The sequence below is a fragment of the Anomaloglossus baeobatrachus genome, chromosome 6, assembly GCF_048569485.1.
Source record: "Anomaloglossus baeobatrachus isolate aAnoBae1 chromosome 6, aAnoBae1.hap1, whole genome shotgun sequence".
In the NCBI taxonomy this organism is placed as follows: Eukaryota; Metazoa; Chordata; class Amphibia; order Anura; family Aromobatidae; genus Anomaloglossus; species Anomaloglossus baeobatrachus.
Window position 1 is genome coordinate 276,787,370 of NC_134358.1, and position 22,465 is coordinate 276,809,834.

Here is a 22,465-nt window from a genome sequence, read left to right on the forward strand (position 1 = left end):
CTGCTGACATGCCCCCATCCTGCTCATATGACCCCATCCTGCTCATATGACCCCATCCTACTCATATGACCCCATCCTGCTCATATGACCCCATCCTGGTCATATACCCCCATCCTGCTCATATGACCCCATCCTGCTCATATGACCCCATCCTGCTCATATGACCCCATTTTGCTCATAATATACCCCCATCCTGGTGTATGGCCGCATCCTGTGGCACATAAAAAAAATAAACGTTAATACTCACCTCACCTTACCTCACTCCCTGCAGCATCGCTCGTCCTCCCATCTGTGTCACCGGCAGTGCTGCTGAGTGGAGCCATCCCCGTTACCCTGCTGCATCGCGATCATCTCCTGTGTCTGTGCTGGCGGCTGCGTGTGGACACGTGCGCACAGCGATGACATCATCACTGTGCGCGCCGCTAGTCTCCACCCAGACGCCGGCACAGCGGCACAGACACAGGAGATGATCGCGATGCAGCAGGGTAATGGGGACGGCTCCACTCAGCGGCGCTGCCGCTGACACAGACGGAAGGACATCGCGGTGCTGCAGGGGAACGGTGAGCACTGTACACTGATTCACTGCTTCCCGCGCTGATGATGATGTGCGGGGAGCAGTGAATACAGCTGCACATGATCACTCCAGGCCGTAGTTGCCAGGAATGATCATGCGGGCCGGCTGTTTATCCTCCGCCCATCATCCCACCCACCTGTCAGTGCCTACTTCAGCACTGAGGGATGATGGGCGAGGGATGGGCGTGCATATTAAATGAGCGGGTCCACGTGGTCACGGCAGGCTGCTACAGCCTGCTCGTGCCCCCAATGACCCGCTGCACCGCAGCACCCTCATTCCCCGCAGCCACATGCAGACCATAAGACGCACCCCCCACTTTCCCCCAACATTTGGGGGAAAAAAAGTGCGTCTTATGGTCTGAAAAATACGGTATATACTGTAAGTCCCGGTGACACCATGCTCAGTGCACTGTACCTGGAAATAGCGCAGGGAGAGGTTCTGCTGGAGAAGGGATGATGTTTTAAAATGTGACAGTATCTACTGGTGCAACATTAAACCAGCAGTCTTTCTTAGGGCTAATTCTACAGTGACACTGCTCTCAGCTGCTTTTAGAGTATGGCAAGCTGCTGAAGAAGGGATAGTGTATTAGAGGCATGTAGGCAGGGAGTCAAGCCTTACAAGTCTTTTTGCTATTACCTAAAAAAATCTGTTCTACTCTATAATAATACCTCTATTAGCTGCATTTAGTGTAGGGCAAGTTGATGGAGAAGGGTTAGTGTATAAGAGGCATATAGGCAAGGATTTTAACCATACAGACCTTGGTACTCCTACTAAAAAAAACTATTCTCTTGTCTAATAATACAGCTCTTAGCTACATTTAGTGTAAGGTAAGCTGCTGAAGAAGGGATAACTGTATTGGAGGAATGCAGACAGGGATTCCAACCTTACAGACCTTGCTACTGCAACCTAAAACCTTTTAAGGCCTACATCTATTCCACAATAATACTGCTATTAGCTGAATTCATCATGGAGATAGCTGCTGGAGGAGGGATAGTTTTGGATTTATTAGAGACTTATTGTCAGGGTATATTGCAGTACAGTGCCTCTAAGATATACTGCTTCTGCACCCTAACTGCATTGGTCATGGCACTGTTGATGTTATGGGACACGTGCAGATGTAAGGCAGGTATGGCATACCAGGAAATATATCGGTGTCTGTGAACCGAGTACCACAGGACACCCACTGCCATCAGGATGTGGAAAGCCTCAGAACCGACAGGCCTAAACTGCAACATTTCAAGGGTGAGCAGTTAAGATATGCAAGAAAGAAGCACCGTGTACTTTCTTCATCTCCACAGGGTCCATTTTGTAAGCAGTGAGTGTTTCAGCACACGCAAATGTGGAATGATTATGCATATAATTGCATCATACCCACTCAACATCTTGATTGATTCCTCAATGTTTTGTCGGTTGAGTGAGGGCTGCCTCATGGTCCTCAAAACTGTATCTATGAGTGCTGCCTGATGGCTATATAAAAATTTGCAGTGAGGGCCACATGATGACCCTGTTTATATGGTGGAGAGGGACAAAATAAAAAATAATCCAAAACCTGTATACCCTTTTTTTGGGTGGGAAAGGGTACATGAGACTGCACCAGAAAAAAAGAACACCTAACCATTGCCCTGGAAACTTGCCATGTGTGGGTGCTCTGGACAACAGTTGTCCACTTACTGCCAGCCATATATCTGGATTTGAACCCTCTGGACCACTGTAGATTCACATTTTCTTTGGGTGTTTAGTTTCTGTTATCCATGCTTTGGTTTTACTAAGGTAAAACGTTTATTAATTTACTAAGTTGCTTGCCAATTACCCTTTGATAGCTCTTGATATTTCCTGCTGGTGAGATTGTCTTTTTGAAGTTCAGCCATATTGCTGTGAGTTTCAGCCAGTCAGTGGAATATTTCTCTCTGGTGCTTTTGTTTTACACTTTGCACCTCTTTTATGTTCGTTGTCAGCACATAGGTGTCATATTCTTTAGCAATATTCAAGTCCTCTGTAAATTTGTATTTGTTGTTTGTCTTACTCAGTCTGGAATTGCTTTCTACTTTAGCAGACCTTCCTTTCTGTAAGTAATTTGCCCTCTCGTTCCTTAGGAAAAATCAGGATCGACAGCTGAACTTGATCCCGACCGTAACCCTAAACACCAAAGACAATGTAAGTCTAAGGAACCCAAACTTTTGTGTTATAAAATGTTGCTAGTAAGGGCTAAGGGGACTGCTTAAAACGAAAATAAGGAATAAAGCAGGACAGTTATACTTGCTGACCTTCCCAGCTTATGTAACATTATTTACGGGTCTGATCATAAGCTCTCATAGATATTCATTGCTTCCCTCACCCACCATCAGTCCCGGCTTCTATGATTGGTTTTAGTCAGACCGTGCTCCCACCTTCTGTGAGAGCATCTGTGATTGATTGGATTCACAGATGCTATATGTGTCCCTATAGAGGTGTAAAAACAAATAAACAAATTTAAAAAATGACATAGGGACTACATGCTGCCGCCCACAGTCGTGCTCTTTAACTTGGCTGTGTATCAAAATAAAAGGGGTTTCATATGAATTTTTAAATTATTTAACTGTAATTATTTAATTATGTAACCTGTGGTCACAGCTGAAGCTTCCCACGGTAACCCACCTGTGACCGCACGTAAACTCACCTCAAATGAACTCATTTAACTCAATAAGCCATGCATCTCCTGACAGAAAACCTTGATTTTTTTTGCCAATAGATGCAGATTTGGTGCTGAAATTTTTACACCAAATTCAAGCATCAATACTAGATCTGCTGGCCAAAAAATGCATCAAAATGCGATGCAGTATTGATGTGGGGTTTTTTGCCTGGAGGTGCAAATTTGGTGCAGCAATTTATTATATAAATTTCACCACCAAATCTGCGTATCTTGGTAAAAAAATGCAGTTTAGTTTTGGTTTTCTGCCACGAGATGCAGATTTGGTGCAGAAATGTCTGCACCAAAATTCCATTTGTTGGCAAAAGGCACACCAAAGCACTGTGAGAAACATGGGTTTTGTGTGGTTTTCTGCCAAGACATGCAGGTTTGGTGCATCAAACCTGCATCTCCTGGCAAAAAAAATGCATAAAACCGCCTCTCATTTTGATGCAGTTTTTCTTGCCAAATAAATTGGAAAAAGAGGGTGTATTTTTTTAAATAAAGGATTTTTTGTGTGTTTTGTGCTTGTGTCTTTTTTACTTACAGGATTAGTAATGGGGGAGTCTCATAGACTCCTACCCATTACTAATCTAGGGTTTAGTGGTAGCTGTGATTTTTTTGACAAATCATAGCTGTCATTAACCCCTTATGTTACCCTCTTTTTAGTATCTAACTGTGAGCCTGAGAATACTAGCCCCCAGCTGTTGTCTTCATCTTGAATGAGTATCAAAATTGGACGGTACTGCATGCATTTTTTTAAATTATTTTTTTAATTGCCTTTACATTCCATCATCTTCTAACTGTGGGAGCTGAAATATTTGGTCATCATTACACACTATCTCCTCATAACCATTTTGAAATATGCATGTTGAGAAGCTAGAACCAATGTAAAGACTCTCTCCTTGGACTATTCGATTGTGGGCTCACTTGTTTACTGGCATTCACCATGGTTGGAGAAATAAAGATCAGGTTGAGGATTATTTGGTCCACACATTTCTCTACTGACACTGAACTGAGTGTAACAGCTGCTTTACATGCAGCGACATCACTAGCGATGTCGCTAGCGATAGCACCCACCCCCCGTCGTTTGTACGTCATGGTCAAATCGCTGCCCGTGGCGAAAAATATCGCCGGTACGCGTCACACCAACTTACCTTTTTAATGACGTCGCTGTAGCCGGCGAACAACCTCTTTTTTAAGGGGGCGGTTCATGCGGCGTCACAGCAACGTCGAACAGCAGGCCACCAATAGAAGTGGAGGGGCAGAGAGCAGCCGAAAGAATGTTACTCCCACCTCGTTGCCGGAGGACGCAGGAACGCTGTTGTTCGTCGTTCCCGGGGTGTCACACATAGCGATGTGTGCTGCCTCAGGAACGACAAAAAACCTGTGTCCCAAACGAGCAACGATATTTTGAAAATGAAGACGTGTCAACAATCAACGATTTGGTGAGTATTTGGGATCGTTAGTAGTCGCTCGTAAGTGTCACACGCAATGACGTCGCTAACGAGGCTGAATGTATGTCAGGTATTCCATGACCCCAGCGACATCTCGTTAGTAGAGTTGAGCACGGTTCGTGGTTCGTGGTTCTCCAGTTCTAGGCTCGAGTGATTTTGGGGCCTGTTCTAGATCGAACTAGAACTCGAGCTTTTTGCAAAAGCTCGATAGTTCTAGAAACGTTCGAGAACGGTTCTAGCAGCAAAAAAACAGCTAATTCCTAGCTGGCTTTCCACTGTAATAGTGTAAGTCACTCTGTGACTCACACTATTATGACATTTCAGTGTATAGTGTGCGTGAACAGCGCCTTCAGATCACTCCTGTTTGTATAATGGCGATCGCCATTTTTTTTTTTTTTTTCCTTGTCTTCCTTCCCTAAGCGCGCACGTCTTGTGGGGCGGGCCAGCATGTCAGCCAATCCCAGACACACACACAGCTAAGTGGACTTTTAGCCAGAGAAGCAACGGCATGTGTGATAGGATGTCCATGTCACATGTCCCTGCATTATAAAACCGGACATTTTCCTCCAGCACGCCATTATCTCTTCTGTGTCCTTGGTGTCAGACATCACTGGCGCAGCTCCGTCCTGACTGAGTCCTATCGCCGATACTGCTGTATACACAGCGCTGGACAGCTTAGGGAGAGCACTTTCTATAAGTCCTTTTAAGGGCTTGTACGGCCAGGGTCAGAGCCATAGGTGACAGGTCCTGAAAACAGAGTAGGTCAGGGATTTCGTCGCTGCATTTCCCCATTAGGAGGGAATAGAAAGGCAGGCTTCCATTCCTCTACCCAGAGCCCCACAATCCTGGCACTGTACCCTCCTGTCCTCTGCACACTCCAACTCATTATAACTAAGCCATTATACTAGCAAACACTCAGTGTACCTAGTGGCATCCTAAACGTGGCTATTGGACTTTGCTATAGTCCCACTAGTGCAAAGACATTTGCAGCACCTCTACCTGCATTGCACACTCCAACTCATTATAACTAAGCCATTATACTAGCAAACAGTCAGTGTACCTAGTGGCATCCTAAACGTGGCTATTGTACTTTTGTCTAGTCACACTAGTGCAAAGATATTTGCAGCACGTCTGCCTGCATTGCACACTCAAACTCTTTTTAACTAAGCCATTATACTAGCAAACAGTCAGTGTACCTAGTGGCATCCTAAACGTGGCTATTGTACTTTTGTCTAGTCACACTAGTGCAAAGATATTTGCAGCACCTCTGCCTGCATTGCACACTCAAACTCATTGTTACTAATACATTATAATACCAAAAATTGAGTAAACTTAATGTCATACAAGAAGTGGCTGTTGTACTCCATTAATGCCCCACTGGTGCAAATCTATGTGCAGCACCTCTGCATGACACCCTCCTGCTCTGTTTTTAATAAGCTATAATGATAGCAAAAAAAACTGCCATTTAGTGGCATCATAGAACTGTCTGTTGTATTCCAATTAGTGCCCCAATGGTGCCAGGCTATTTCTAGCACCTCTGCATGACACCCTCCTGCTCTGTTTTTAATAAGCTATAATGATAGCAAAAAAAACTGCCATTTAGTGGCATCATAGAACTGTCTGTTGTATTCCATTAGTGCCCCAATGGTGCCAAGCTATGTGCAGCACCTCTGCATGACACCCTCCTGCTCTGTTTTTAATAAGCTATAATGATAGCAAAAAAAACTGCCATTTAGTGGCATCATAGAACTGTCTGTTGTATTCCATTAGTGCCCCAATGGTGCCAAGCTATTTCTAGCACCTGTGCAGGACACCCTCATGCAGATTTTGCTACGCTAATGTTATAGCAAACTCAGGGAATTCATTGCTGCATTTGATAATTCGGAGGGATAGAAAGTGAGGCTTTCTTTAGCTTTTCCTTCTGTTCATAGACAGCATCTCCAAGTCCACACCCGAAGAGCAATTTCTCCTCCACGTTTAAGTGTGGAGAGGCAGCTAGTGCGCATGCGTGTGCCGATTTACCCCAGCTGCAGCCTAACTACAGTGTTTCGCCTAGTGAGTATGCTCAGCCTGACTGTGCCATTCCTGACGCTAAGTCTTCATTTCGGGATACAGCGCATGCTCCCACACTTGGTGTGAAAACCCTCTTTGCACAGGTACTTGCATTCCGTGCCGGGTCTAAGTCCTGTTTTGTGCCTACATTAAGGAATAACGTTTGGAACTCCATTCTATGTCTGAACTGGGTGCAAAAAACCTAAAAAACATCACTATGGGGAGATAAGGTATGCACACCAGTGACTATGGAAGGGGAATACATGGAATAGCAGAAACTGCTGTGTGAATACTGACATGAAAAATTCAATGGCTATTTGTAAGAATGAAACGTGAAAAATGGAACCTGCATTACTGCCATGAATATATGAATAAAGAGAAATTTAGCTACTGAATTGATCAATGCAGAAGAGCCCCAACACTACGCCAAAGTATTTCTCTACGTTGGGGTCCCTAGCTTGTGTGTGTCCTCTCATGCAGTTAAAAAACTTACCGTGTATGGGACGCTGAGACCCAGGCTATATATGCGTATAATGTGGATTGGCAATAGGTGTGTATGGGGAGGGTTCACAAACGAAAAACTACTAACATTAAGGAATAACGTTTGGAACTCCATTCTATGTCTGAACTGGGTGCAAAAAACCTAAAAAACATCACTATGGGGAGATAAGGTATGCACACCAGTGACTATGGAAGGGGAATACATGGAATAGCAGAAACTGCTGTGTGAATACTGACATGAAAAATTCAATAGCTATTTGTAAGAATGAAATGTGAAAAATGGAACCTGCATTACTGCCATGAATATATGAATAAAGAGAAATTTAGCTACTGAATTGATCAATGCAGAAGAGCCCCAACACTACGCCAAAGTATTTCTCTACGTTGGGGTCCCTAGCTTGTGTGTGTCCTCTCATGCAGTTAAAAAACTTACCGTGTATGGGACGCTGAGACCCAGGCTATATATGCGTATAATGTGGATTGGCAATAGGTGTGTATGGGGAGGGTTCACAAACGAAAAACTACTAACATTAAGGAATAACGTTTGGAACTCCATTCTATGTCTGAACTGGGTGCAAAAAACCTAAAAAACATCACTATGGGGAGATAAGGTATGCACACCAGTGACTATGGAAGGGGAATACATGGAATAGCAGAAACTGCTGTGTGAAAACTGACATGAAAAATTCAATAGCTATTTGTAAGAATGAAATGTGAAAAATGGAACCTGCATTACTGCCATGAATATATGAATAAAGAGAAATTTAGCTACTGAATTGATCAATGCAGAAGAGCCCCAACACTACGCCAAAGTATTTCTCTACGTTGGGGTCCCTAGCTTGTGTGTGTCCTCTCATGCAGTTAAAAAACTTACCGTGTATGGGACGCTGAGACCCAGGCTATATATGCGTATAATGTGGATTGGCAATAGGTGTGTATGGGAAGGGTTCAGAAACAAAAAACTACTAACATTAAGGAATAACGTTTGGAACTCCATTCTATGTCTGAACTGGGTGCAAAAAACCTAAAAAACTCACTATGGGGAGATAAGGTATGCACACCAGTGACTATGGAAGGGGAATACATGGAATAGCAGAAACTGCTGTGTGAATACTGACATGAAAAATTCAATAGCTATTTGTAAGAATGAAATGTGAAAAATGGAACCTGCATTACTGCCATGAATATATGAATATATATAATGGCAGTAATGCAGGTTCCATTTTTCACATTTCATTCTTACAAATAGCTATTGAATTTTTCATGTCAGTATTCACACAGCAGTTTCTGCTATTCCATGTATTCCCCTTCCATAGTCACTGGTGTGCATACCTTATCTCCCCATAGTGATGTTTTTTAGGTTTTTTGCACCCAGTTCAGACATAGAATGGAGTTCCAAACGTTATTCCTTAATGTTAGTAGTTTTTCGTTTGTGAACCCTCCCCATACACACCTATTGCCAATCCACATTATACGCATATATAGCCTGGGTCTCAGCGTCCCATACACGGTAAGTTTTTTAACTGCATGAGAGGACACACACAAGCTAGGGACCCCAACGTAGAGAAATACTTTGGCGTAGTGTTGGGGCTCTTCTGCATTGATCAATTCAGTAGCTAAATTTCTCTTTATTCATATATTCATGGCAGTAATGCAGGTTCCATTTTTCACATTTCATTCTTACAAATAGCTATTGAATTTTTCATGTCAGTATTCACACAGCAGTTTCTGCTATTCCATGTATTCCCCTTCCATAGTCACTGGTGTGCATACCTTATCTCCCCATAGTGATGTTTTTTAGGTTTTTTGCACCCAGTTCAGACATAGAATGGAGTTCCAAACGTTATTCCTTAATGTTAGTAGTTTTTCGTTTGTGAACCCTCCCCATACACACCTATTGCCAATCCACATTATACGCATATATAGCCTGGGTCTCAGCGTCCCATACACGGTAAGTTTTTTAACTGCATGAGAGGACACACACAAGCTAGGGACCCCAACGTAGAGAAATACTTTGGCGTAGTGTTGGGGCTCTTCTGCATTGATCAATTCAGTAGCTAAATTTCTCTTTATTCATATATTCATGGCAGTAATGCAGGTTCCATTTTTCACATTTCATTCTTACAAATAGCTATTGAATTTTTCATGTCAGTATTCACACAGCAGTTTCTGCTATTCCATGTATTCCCCTTCCATAGTCACTGGTGTGCATACCTTATCTCCCCATACTGTTTTGTGCCTAGACACCATGCTAAAGCTGATAGTCTTTTTTCAGAGACTCTATTTCATGCAACTGACCATGCTCATGCACTTACTGCATCAGAAACTAGGTCCAGTAATGAACTCTTTGGCCCTGCCCCTGATGTGGGGGGGCCCATATAGACCACAGGGCATCAGGTGTCCTGACGATGTGGCCAGGCCACTCCCAAATGGCTTGCAGAGGCCCGCCTTTATGACTTGTCACCTCATTATTGATGGTCAGACGATGACTGGTGAGGTGTTTGGGTCATGACTAGAGATGAGCGAACCGGTCCCGGTTCGGCTCGAGGTCGGCTCGCCGAACGGGGGTCCCGTTCGAGTTCTGTTCGTCGAACGTTCGACGAACCGAACTCGAACGTATAGGCTAGAATGGGAGGCAATCACAAACACATAAAAATGCATGATAAATGTACACAAACAGTTAATAAACATTGCCATAACACTTACCGGTCCTCGCGATCCCTTCTGCACTCTGTCTCCTGCCGCTATTCCATCCGATGATCGCTGAATCCTCCCGTGACCGGCACTGCCAGCAGAGATGCAGGACCTGTCGTGACGTCAGAATAGCCATGTGACCAGTAACGTGGCTATTATCTCATTGGCTACAGACTGGTCACATGACTATGACACGTCATGTAGGACCTGCGAGTGCATCTCTCCGGTACACGGTGCACATATGTGTATCGCCGTGTACCGGCGACATGCTCTAGCACACGGTCGACTCCCCGTTCCGTTAGGGACCGGCTGTCACAGCCGGTCATTAACGGAGATCACCGTTGCCATAGCAACGCAGTTAGCGGTGATGTCACCGCTAACCGCGGCTCCGAGAGCACCGTTGCTATGGTAACGCGTCTGTCAGCGTTACCGCTGTTACCGCTGACAGCCAGCACTGATCACTCACGGAGTGAAGGCTGCACGATTGTAGTGAGCATTGTAGTGAGGATGGAGGTTCCCCAGCCCCAAGTGATGAGCTGGTGAATCTCATCCTCACTACAATCGTCACTACTACTACACTAGAAAGAAAGAAGACAGAACAGCAGGATCGTGGAGGGCTGACAGGGGGTAATAAAGATGGAGTCTCTAATGTGTCTGTGTATTTATTTCTATTAAAGTATTTTTTCTCTGTGTGGTGTTTTTTTTAACCCTTTATTGGAGATTCTTAATGGCCGAGTCAAACGTGCCTGACATTAAGAATCTCTGGCTTAATACTGGCTAGTAGAACAAAGCCAGTATTAACTCATGATTACCCAACAAGCCACCCGGCTCCAGGGCTGTTGGAAGAGTTGGATACAGCGCCAGATGATGGCGCTTCTATGAGAGCGCCATTTTCTGGGGCGGCTGCGGACTGAAATCCGCAGTAGAGGGGCCCAGAAACCTCGGGCTAACCTGTGCTGCGGATTCCAATCCCCAGCTGCCTAGTTGTACCCGGCTGGACACAAAAATGGGGCGAAGCCCACGTCATTTGTTTTTTAATTATTTCATGAAATAAGTGAAATAATTAAAAAAAAACGGGCTTCCCTATATTTTTGGTTCCCAGCCGGGTACAAATAGGCAACTGGGGGTTGGAGGCAGCCCGTGGCTGCCTGCTGTACCTGACTAGCATACAAAAATATGGCGAAGCTCACGTCCTTTTTTTGTAGTTTTTTGGCAAAAAAAATAAAAAATGCTTCCCTGGATTTTCCATTGCCAGTGAAGGTAACACCAAGCAGTGGGGGTTAGCCGCCAGTAGCTGCTTGGATTACCCTTAGCTAGCAATACAAAAAATGCAGCGGGAGCCCATATATATTTTTTTTAATTATTTATTTAAATAACTAAAAATAAAATGGGCTTCCCTGTATTTTGATTGCTAGACATCACAGTGCTGTAAAAATAAATCTTTAAAAAAATGACGTAGCGCTCCGCGGTATTTTTGACTCTCAGCGCAGATAAAGCAGACAGCTATGGGTTGCCACCCCCATCTGCCTGCCGTTACCTTGGTTGACAATCAAAATACAGGGAAGCCCATTAATTTCTTCTATTTAAAAAATGGTTAAAAAAAAAATGACGTTGGGTCCCCCCATTTTTGATAGCCAGCTAGGGTAAAGCAGATGGCTGTAGCCTGAAAACCACAGCTGGCAGCTTTACCGTGGTTGGGGATCCAATGTGGAGGTCCCCTCAGGCTCTTTTTTATAATTATTTTATAAATATTAATAATTACACAATAAAAGTAGGATCCCCCCCAAATTGGATCACCAGCCAAGGTAAAGCGGACAGCTGTGGTCTGGTATTCTCAGGGTGGGAAGGTCCATAGTTATTGGGCCTTCACAGCCTAAAAATAGCAGGCCGCAGGCACCCCAGACGTGGTGCATCCACTAGATGCGCCAATCCTGGCGCTTCACCCCAGCTCATCCCGTGCCCTGGTGCAGTGGCAAACGGGGTAATAAATTGGGTTGATACTAGCTGTAAAGTCACCTGAGATCAAGCCCAGCAGTTTGTGATGTCATGGCATCTATTAGATACCCAACATCATAAACTGTCAGTACTAACAAAAAAAAAAAATCGACAAAAGAAATTTATTTGAAAAAACAGTCCCCAAAACATTTCCTCTTTCACCAATTTATTGTAAGAAAAAAAATAAAGGGGTCCCACGACGACTCTGGACCGTCTAGAATATGGGGGGGAGACACTCAGGGAACGTATCCCCCATTTTCTAGGAGTGCGGACCCTTCATGTGAGGAGTGTGGGTGCAATGAATCTGCACTCACTCTCCCCGGGTCCACAGCTGCAGAGTCCATGTCGTAATGGTTGCTACCAAAGCTGCAATGCCCTGCTCATGAGGTAAGGGCATGCCTACTGTAGAGGAAGCTCTGCTCACTGGTATATAGGTGCTAAGAGGTAATAATAGATAAAATTAGTGAGTAACCTCGGCACTCTAAATCTCCCAGACTAAGTCAGTAAGTCACAACGGATAGTAATGCAAAATCACTCTTTATTGGTCCGTATTAAGAAAAAAATTTTTTTCATAAGCATATATGTTTTTGTCCAAAACAAGTTACAAATGACGTTTCAGCCTGAGCCTTCGTCAGATTGGACTTATCTGCATGTAATCATGAAAAATGACAATAATCAGTATCACATAAGAGTGAGAGAACAATAACATAAACTCGAACAATGTAGAGGTACAATTGGGATGCAGCAAAAAAATTGCAACACAGCAAGAAATGAAACACATGATACAAATGTCATAATACAGTACAAGGACAATATAGTAATGACAAATATGGGGTCAGAGTAGGCTTAGACAGCTCTGGTACGAAAGAGATGTCAATCATAAAGTAACATGTGCAGTAGGTGTAGAGCTACAGTATGCATGGCAGAGCTAATGGGTAGACCGACCATAGAAAAAGAACGGAGAAAAAGTGGAGAAAAAGTGGAGAAAAAAATGGAGAAAAAGTGGAGAAAAAAGTGGAGAAAAAGTGGACAAAAAGTGGAGAATAAGTGGAGAATAAGTGGAGAAAAAGTGGAGAATAAGTGGAGAAAAAGTGGAGAATAAGTGGAGAAAAAGTGGAGAAAAAGTGGAGAAAAAGTGGAGAATAAGTGGAGAAAAAAATGGAGAAAAAGTAGAGAATAAGTGGAGAAAAAGTGGAGAAAAAGTGGAGAAAAAGTGGAGAAAAAGTGGAGAAAAAGTGGAGAATAAGTGGAGAAAAAAATGGAGAAAAAGTGGAGAATAAGTGGAGAAAAAGTGGAGAATAAGTGGAGAAAAAGTGGAGAAAAAGTGGAGAAAAAATGGAGAAAAAAAAGGAGAAAAAGTGGAGAAAAAGTAGAGAAAAAAATGGAGAAAAAGTGGAGAAAAAGTGGAGTAAAAATGGAGAAAAAGTGGAGAAAAAATGGAGAAAAAAATGGATAAAAAGTGGAGAAAAAGTGGAGAAAAAGTAGATAAAAAGTGGATAAAAAGTGGAGAAAAACTGGAGAAAAAGTGGGGAATAAGTGGAGAAAAAATGGAGAAAAAAATGGAGAAAAAGTGGAGAAAAAGTGGAGAAAAAAATGGAGAAAAAGTGGAGAAAAAGTGGAGAAAAAGTGGAGAATAAGTGGAGAAAAGGTGGAGAAAAAGTGGAGAAAAAAAGGAGAAAAAGTGGAGAAAAAAATGGAGAAAAAGTGGAGAATAAGTGGAGAAAAAAATGGAGAAAAAGTGGAGAAAAAGTGGAGAAAAAGTGGAGAAAAAAATGGAGAAAAAGTGGAGAAAAAGTGGAGAAAAAGTGGAGAAAAAAATGGAGAAAAAGTGGAGAAAAAGTGGAGAAAAAATGGAGAAAAAGTGGAGAAAAAGTGGAGTAAAAATGTAGAAAAAGTGGAGAAAAAGTGGAGAAAAAAATGTAGAAAAAGTGGAGAAAAAAATGGGGAAAAAATAGAGAAAAAGTGGAGAAAAATGGAGAAAAAGTGGAGAAAAAGTGGAGAAAAAGTGGAGAAAAAGTGGAGAAAAAGTGGAGAAAAAATGGAGAAAAAGTGGAGAAAAAGTGGAGAAAAAGTAGAGAAAAAGTAGAGAAAAAAATGGAGAAAAAGTGGAGAAAAAAATGGAGAAAAAGTGGAGAAAAAGTGGAGTAAAAATGGAGAAAAAGTGGAGAAAAAATGTAGAAAAAAATGTAGAAAAAGTGGAGAAAAAAATGGAGAAAAATTGGAGAAAAAGTGGAGAAAAAGTAGAGAAAAAGTGGAGAAAAAATGGATAAAAAGTGGAGAAAAAGTGGGGAATAAGTGGAGAAAAAGTGGAGAAAAAAATGGAGAAAAAGTGGAGAAAAAGTGGAGAAAAAGTGGAGAAAAAATGGAGAAAAAGTGGAGAAAAAAGTGGAGAAAAAGTGGAGAAAAAGTGGAGAAAAAGTGGAGAAAAAAATGGAGAAAAAGTGGAGAAAGAAGGGAATTTTGTTACTTACCGTAAATTCCTTTTCTTCTAGCTCTTATTGGGAGACCCAGACGATTGAGTGTATAGCACTGCCTCCGGAGGCCACACAAAGCAATTACACCAAAAAGTGTAAGGCCCCTCCCCTTCTGGCTATACACCCCCAGTGGGATCACTGGCTCACCAGTTTTAGTGCCAAAGCAAGAAGGAGGAAAGCCAATAACTGGTTTAAACAAATTCACTCCGAGTAACATCGGAGAACTGAAAACCGTTCAACATGAACAACATGTGTACCCGCAAACAAACCAAAAATCCAGAAGGACAACAGGGCGGGTGCTGGGTCTCCCAATAAGAGCTAGAAGAAAAGGAATTTACGGTAAGTAACAAAATTCCCTTCTTCTTCGGCGCTCTATTGGGAGACCCAGACGATTGGGACGTCCAAAAGCTGTCCCTGGGTGGGTAAAGAAATACCTCATGTTAGAGCTGCAAGACAGCCCTCCCCTACGGGGAGGCAACTGCCGCCTGCAGGACTCTTCTACCTAGGCTGGCATCCGCCGAAGCATAGGTATGCACCTGATAATGTTTGGTGAAAGTGTGCAGACTCGACCAGGTAGCTGCCTGGCACACCTGTTGAGCCGTAGCCTGGTGTCGCAATGCCCAGGACGCACCCACGGCTCTGGTAGAATGGGCCTTCAGCCCTGATGGAACCGGAAGCCCAGCAGAACGGTAGGCTTCAAGAATTGGTTCTTTGATCCATCGAGCCAGGGTGGCCTTGGAAGCCTGCGACCCTTTGCGCTTACCTGCGACAAGGACAAAGAGTGCATCCGAACGGCGCAGGGGCGCCGTGCGGGAAATGTAGATTCTGAGTGCTCTCACCAGATCTAACAAATGTAAATCCTTCTCATACCGATGAACTGCATGAGGACAAAACAAAGGCAAAGAGATATCCTGATTAAGATGAAAAGAGGATACCACCTTCGGGAGAAACTCCTGAATGAGGCGCAGCACTACCTTGTCCTGGTGGAAGACCAGGAAGGGAGTCTTGGAAGACAGCGCTGCTAGCTCAGACACTCTCCGAAGAGATGTGATCGCTACTAGAAAAACCACCTTCTGTGATAGTCTAGAGAGTGAAACCTCCCTCAGAGGCTCGAAGGGCGGCTTCTGGAGGGCAACTAGTACCCTGTTCAGATCCCATGGATCTAACGGCCGCTTGTACGGGGGTACGATATGGCAAACCCCCTGTAGGAACGTGCGCACCTTAGGAAGGCGTGCCAAACGCCTCTGAAAAAAGACGGATAGCGCCGAGACCTGACCTTTAAGGGAGCCGAGCGACAAACCCTTTTCTAACCCAGATTGCAGGAAAGAAAGAAAGGTAGGCAATGCAAATGGCCAGGGAGACACTTCCTGAGCAGAGCACCAGGATAAGAATATCCTCCACGTTCTGTGGTAGATCTTAGCGGACGTGGGCTTCCTAGCCTGTCTCATGGTGGCAACGACCCCTTGGGACAATCCTGAAGACGTTAGGATCCAGGACTCAATGGCCACACAGTCAGGTTCAGGGCCGCAGAATTCCGACGGAAAAACGGCCCTTGGGACAGTAAGTCTGGTCGGTCTGGGAGTGCCCATGGTTGGCCGACCGTGAGCTGCCACAGATCCGGATACCACGCCCTCCTCGGCCAGTCTGGGGCGACAAGTATGACGCGGCTGCAATCGGATCTGATCTTGCGTAGCACTCTGGGCAAGAGTGCCAGAGGTGGAAACACATAAGGGAGCCGGAACTGCGACCAATCTTGCACTAGGGCGTCTGCCGCCAGCGCTCTTTGATCGCGAGACCGTGCCATGAAGGTTGGGACCTTGTTGTTGTGCCGTGACGCCATTAGGTCGACGTCCGGCACCCCCCAGCGGCGAAAGATTTCCTGAAACACGTCTGGGTGAAGGGACCATTCCCCTGCGTCCATGCCCTGGCGACTGAGGAAGTCTGCTTCCCAATTTTCTACGCCGGTGATGTGAACCGCGGATATGGTGGAGGCTGTGGCTTCCACCCACATCAGAATCCGCCGGACTTCCTGGAAGGCTTGCCGACTGCGTGTCCCCCCTTGGTGGTTGATGTATGCCACCGCTGTGGAGTTGTCCGACTGAATTCGGATCTGCCTTCCTTCCAGCCACTGCTGGAAGGCTAGTAGGGCAAGATACACTGCTCTGATCTCCAGAACATTGATCTGAAGGGTGGACTCCTGCTGAGACCACGTCCCTTGAGCCCTGTGGTGGAGAAACACTGCTCCCCACCCTGACAGACTCGCGTCTGTCGTGACCACCGCCCAAGACGGTGGCAGGAAGGATCTTCCCTGTGATAATGAGGTGGGAAGAAGCCACCACTGCAGAGAGTCCTTGGCCGTCTGGGAAAGGGAGACTTTCCTGTCCAGGGATGTTGACTTCCCGTCCCATTGGCGGAGAATGTCCCATTGAAGTGGACGCAGATGAAACTGCGCAAACGGAACCGCCTCTATTGCCGCCACCATCTTCCCGAGGAAGTGCATGAGGCGTCTTAAGGAGTGCGGCTGACTTTGAAGGAGAGCCTGCACCCCAGTCTGTAGAGACCGCTGCTTGTCCAGCGGAAGCTTCACTATCGCTGAGAGAGTATGAAACTCCATGCCAAGATACGTTAGTGATTGGGTCGGTGACAGATTTGACTTTGGGAAGTTGATGATCCACCCGAACGCCTGGAGAGTCTCCAGTGCAACATTCAGGCTGAGTTGGCATGCCTCTTGAGAGGGTGCCTTGATCAGTAGATCGTCCAAGTAAGGGATCACAGAGTGTCCTTGAGAATGCAAGACTGCTACCACTGCCGCCATGACCTTGGTGAACACCCGTGGGGCTGTCGCCAGACCAAATGGCAGAGCTACGAACTGAAGATGGTCGTCTCCTATCACGAAGCGTAGAAAGCATTGGAGCTCTGTAGCAATCGGCACGTGGAGATAAGCATCTTTGATGTCTATTGATGCTAGGAAATCTCCTTGAGACATTGACGCAATGACTGAGCGGAGGGATTCCATCCGGAACCGCCTGGCGTTCACATGCTTGTTGAGCAGTTTTAGTTCCAGAACAGGACGGAAGGAGCCGTCCTTTTTTGGAACCACAAAGAGATTGGAGTAAAATCCTCGCCCCCGTTCCTGAGGGGGAACAGGGATCACGACTCCTTCTGCTCTTAGAGAGTCCACCGCCTGCAGCAGGGCATCTGCTCGGTTGGGGTGTGGTGAGGTTCTGAAGAACCGAAGTGGAGGCCGAGAATTGAACTCGATTCTGTACCCGCGGGACAGAATGTCTGTTACCCTCCGGTCTTTGACCTGTGACAGCCAAATGTCGCAAAAGCGGGAGAGCCTGCCACCGACCGAGGATGCGGAGGGAGGAGGCCGAAAGTCATGAGGTAGCCGCTTTGGAAGCGGTTCCTCCATTTGCTTTCCTGGGGCGTGAGTGAGCCCGCCAGGAATCTGAGCTCCCTTGTTCTTTCTGAGTCCTTTTGGACGAGGAGAATTGGGCCTTGCCCGAGCCTCGAAAGGACCGAAACCTCGACTGCCACTTTTTCTGTTGAGGTTTACTTGCTCTGGGCTGTGGCAAGGAAGAGTCCTTACCCTTGGACTGTTTTATGATTTCAGCCAATGGCTCACCAAACAGTCTGTCTCTAGATAATGGCAAGCTGGTTAAGCATTTTTTGGAACCAGCATCTGCTTTCCAGTCCTTTAACCATAAGGCTCTGCGCAAAACCACAGAATTGGCGGCCGCCATAGAGGTACGGCTCGTAGATTCTAGGACAGCATTGATAGCATAGGTCGCAAACGCAGACATTTGCGAAGTTAGGGACGCCACCTGCGGTACTGCTGGATGCATGATAGCATCCACCTGTGCCAGACCAGCTGAAATAGCTTGGAGTGCCCACACGGCCGCGAATGCTGGAGCAAACGACGCGCCGATAGCTTCATAGACAGATTTCAACCAAAGGTCCATCTGTCTGTCGTTGGCATCTTTAAGTGAAGCGCCATCCTCTACTGCGACTATGGATCTAGCCGCAAGCTTGGAAATTGGGGGATCCACCTTTGGACACTGGGTCCAGCGTTTGGCCACTTCAGCGGGAAAAGGATAACGGGTATCCTTAGAACGTTTAGAGAAACGCTTGTCTGGATGAGCGTCGTGCTTCTGGATTGATTCTCTGAAGTCAGAGTGGTCCAAAAAAGCACTTAATTTACGCTTGGGATACAGGAAATGGAACTTCTCCTGTTGTGCAGCTGCCTCCTCTGCAGAAGGGGCTGGGGGAGAAATATCCAACAGTCTATTAATCGCCGATATAAGGTCATTAACCATGGCGTCACCATCAGGGGCATCCAGATTGAGAGGGGCCTCAGGATTAGAATCCTGATCACCGTCCTCAGTCTCATCACAGAGAGACTCTTCTCGCTGAGACCCTGAGCAGTGTGATGACGTCGAGGGTCTTTCCCAGCGAGCTCGCTTAGGCTGCCTGGGACTGTCATCTGAGTCAGAGACCTCAGCTTGTGATGCTTGAGACCCCCTTGAAGTACGGATTAGTTCCAACTGAGGGGGACCGGAGAGCATAGACACAGCAGTGTCCATGGTCTGAGGAACTGGCCTGGCCTGCAAGGTCTCCAGGATTTTTGTCATAGTCACAGACATTTTATCAGCAAACACTGCAAAGTCTGTCCCCGTCACCGGGGCAGGGTTCACAGGCGTCTCTGCCTGGGCTACCACCACAATAGGCTCTGGCTGACGAAGTGCCACTGGGACTGAACATTGCACACAATGTGAGTCATTGGAGCCTGCCGGTAGATCAGCCCCACATGCAGTACAAACAGTGTACACAGCCCGTGCCTTGGCAGCCTTGCGTTTTGCGGATGACATGTTGCTGCCTCCTCAGAGCAGTACAGGGTGTCCAGCCAAGAAGCGACCTTACAGTGCACTATATAAATATATATATATATGGTACCAAGACAAAAGTACACTAATATATCACTGAGGCACTAGAGGGGCCAGCACTACTGTGCTGCTTACCGCCCGCTTAGGAGCGGTGTGTGGTCGCCAGAAATCCCTCTAGTCTGGGTCTCCCAGAGCCTGCTGCCTTTCCCCAGCCAGACCGCATGTATAATGGCTGCCGGCGTCCTTGTGGAGAGGGGGGGCGGGCCCTGGGCGTACACCGACGAAGAGCGGGAAGTCTGCTTCCCCCTGTGCCTAGTGAGAGGGCTGGAGCATGTAAATAAAGCTCCAGCCCTCGGCGCTGCCAATTGAGCAGCGTTTCTCCCCTACCCTGATTGACAGGGTGGGGGCGGGAACGAAGCGGCGCTAGGCCGCAGAAGCCGGGGGCTAAAGTTAGAAGCGCCGCCGCCGTAAAAGCGCGGTCGGCGCAAAGTCCCCGGCGCACTACAAGTCGCAGCTGCGCCGCCGCTCCAGGAGCGGTCGGCGCAGTAGTTCCCAACATATAACGTCACTCAGCAGAGCTGCAGTGACCTAACCCCAGCGCACAGCGCTACTGTCCCCGGCGCACTATAACGCTCAGCAAGCCTTGAGAGCGTCCGTGCCTGCCGGGGACACAGAGTACCTGAAAGTTGCAGGGCCTTGTCCCTGAACGGCACTCCCGCTCCAAATCCAGCAGGTTCTCTGGCTCTGTGGATGGAGCCCGGCCCCAGGGCTTGGGGGCCGGCAAGATCCCACTTCCACAGAGCCCTCCAGGGGATGTGGAAGGAAAACAGCATGTGGGCTCCAGCCTCTGTACCAGCAATAGGTACCTCAACCTTACAAGCACCAACCGCGGGTGAGAAGGGAGCATGCTGGGGGCCCCATATGGGCCCTCTTTTCTTCCATCCGATATAGCCAGCAGCTACTGCTGACTACAAACAGTGGAGCTATGCGTGGATGTCTGACCTCCTTCGCACAAAGCAGAAAACTGATGAGCCAGTGATCCCACTGGGGGTGTATAGCCAGAAGGGGAGGGGCCTTACACTTTTTGGTGTAATTGCTTTGTGTGGCCTCCGGAGGCAGTGCTATACACTCAATCGTCTGGGTCTCCCAATAGAGCGCCGAAGAAAAGTGGAGAAAAAGTGGAGAAAAAGTGGAGAAAAAGTAGAGAAAAAAATGGAGAAAAAGTGGAGAAAAAGTGGAGTAAAAATGGAGAAAAAGTGGAGAAAAAATGGAGAAAACAATGGAGAAAAAGTGGAGAAAAAGTGGATAAAAAGTGGATAAAAAGTGGAGAAAAAGTGAAGAAAAAGTGGAGAAAAAATGGAGAAAAAATGGAGAAAAAAAATGTAGAAAAAGTGGAGAAAAAAATGGAGAAAAAGTGGAGAAAAAGTGGAGCACCCTTTGGTGCCTTTCATGTGGCACTAAGGGGTGCTTAGCTTTGTATTTAGCCAAAAAAATTAAAAAAAAAATGACGTAGGGTTCCCCCTAGTTTTGTAGCCAGCTAGGGTAAAGCAGACGGCTGCAGCCTGCAGACCACAGCTGGCAACCTCACCTTGGCTGGTAATCCAAAACTGAGGGCACCCCACGCTGTTATTTTAAATTAAATAAATAATTAAAAAAAAAAACACGTAGGGGTCCCCCAAAATTGGATCACCAGCCAAGGTAAAGCAGACAGCTGGGGCATGATATTCTCAGACTAGGGAGGTCCATGGTTATTGGACTCTCCCCAGCCTAAAAATAGCAGGCCGCAGCCGCCCCAGAAGTGGCGCATCCATTAGATGCGCCAATCCTGGTGCTTCGCCCCAGCTCATCCCGCGCCCTGGTGCGGTGGCAAACGGGGTAATATATGGGGTTAATACCAGGTGTGTAATGTCACCTGGCATCAAGCCCTGGGGTTGGTGAGGTCAGGCGTCTATCAGATACCCGACATCACCAACCCAGTCAGTAATAAAAAAAATAGACGACAAACACATTTTTATTTGAAAAAACACTCCCCAAAACATTCCCTCTTTAACCAATTTATTAGAATGAAAAACAAATCCAGGTCTGGTGTAATCCAAGGGGTTGCCATGACGATCCACACTGTCCCAGTCAATGAAGAGCAGGATGTTCCCCATTGGCTGGGAGAGCAATGCAGTGACCTGAGCTAACATCAATGGGTCAGCCCAGGTCACTGCAGGGCATGACAAGTGCTGCTATCAGCGAGGTACATTACCTGCGCTGATCTCCTGCACTGCTGACAGCCCCTGTCACTAAGTTCAATGACCGCCGCCTTCACAGCCAAGAATCGCGAGAGGCCCGTGACGTCACCGCTAGTCAGTCTCGGGTCGGAAGCGAGAGCAGGTGATGTGACAAGCGGCGACCATGGAGGACAGTGACAGCGCTGAGGTCGGGATGGCGGGACTTCATCACCGCAGGCAGGGCCGGCTCCAGGTTTTTGTGGGCCCCGGGCGGAAGAGTCTCAGTGGGTCCCATAAACACGCAGACACACACACATACACAGATACATACACGTACATATACATATTTAAAGACAAACTCACAAAAATACATATAAACAGACAAATCTATACAGTCATATACACTGACATACATAGATACATATCATACATGCATACATACAGAGACACACACTGCTATGCTGCATACATACATACAGACACACACATACTGCTCTGCATGCATACATGCATATAGACAGACACACACACACTGCTCTGCTACATACATACATATAGACAGACACACACATACTGCTCTGCTGCATACATACAGACACACACACACACTGCTCTGCTGCATACATACATACAGACAGACACGCATACTGCTCTGCTGCATACATACATACAGACACACACACACACTGCTCTGCTGCATACATACATACAGACACGCATACTGCTCTGCTGCATACATACATGCATACATACATACAGACAGACACGCATACTGCTCTTCTGCATACATACATACATACATACATACAGACAGACAGACACGCATACTGCTCTGCATGCATACATACAGACACGCATACTGCTCTGCTGCATACATACATGCATACATACAGACACGCATACTGCTCTGCTGCATACATACATGCATACATACAGACACGCATACTGCTC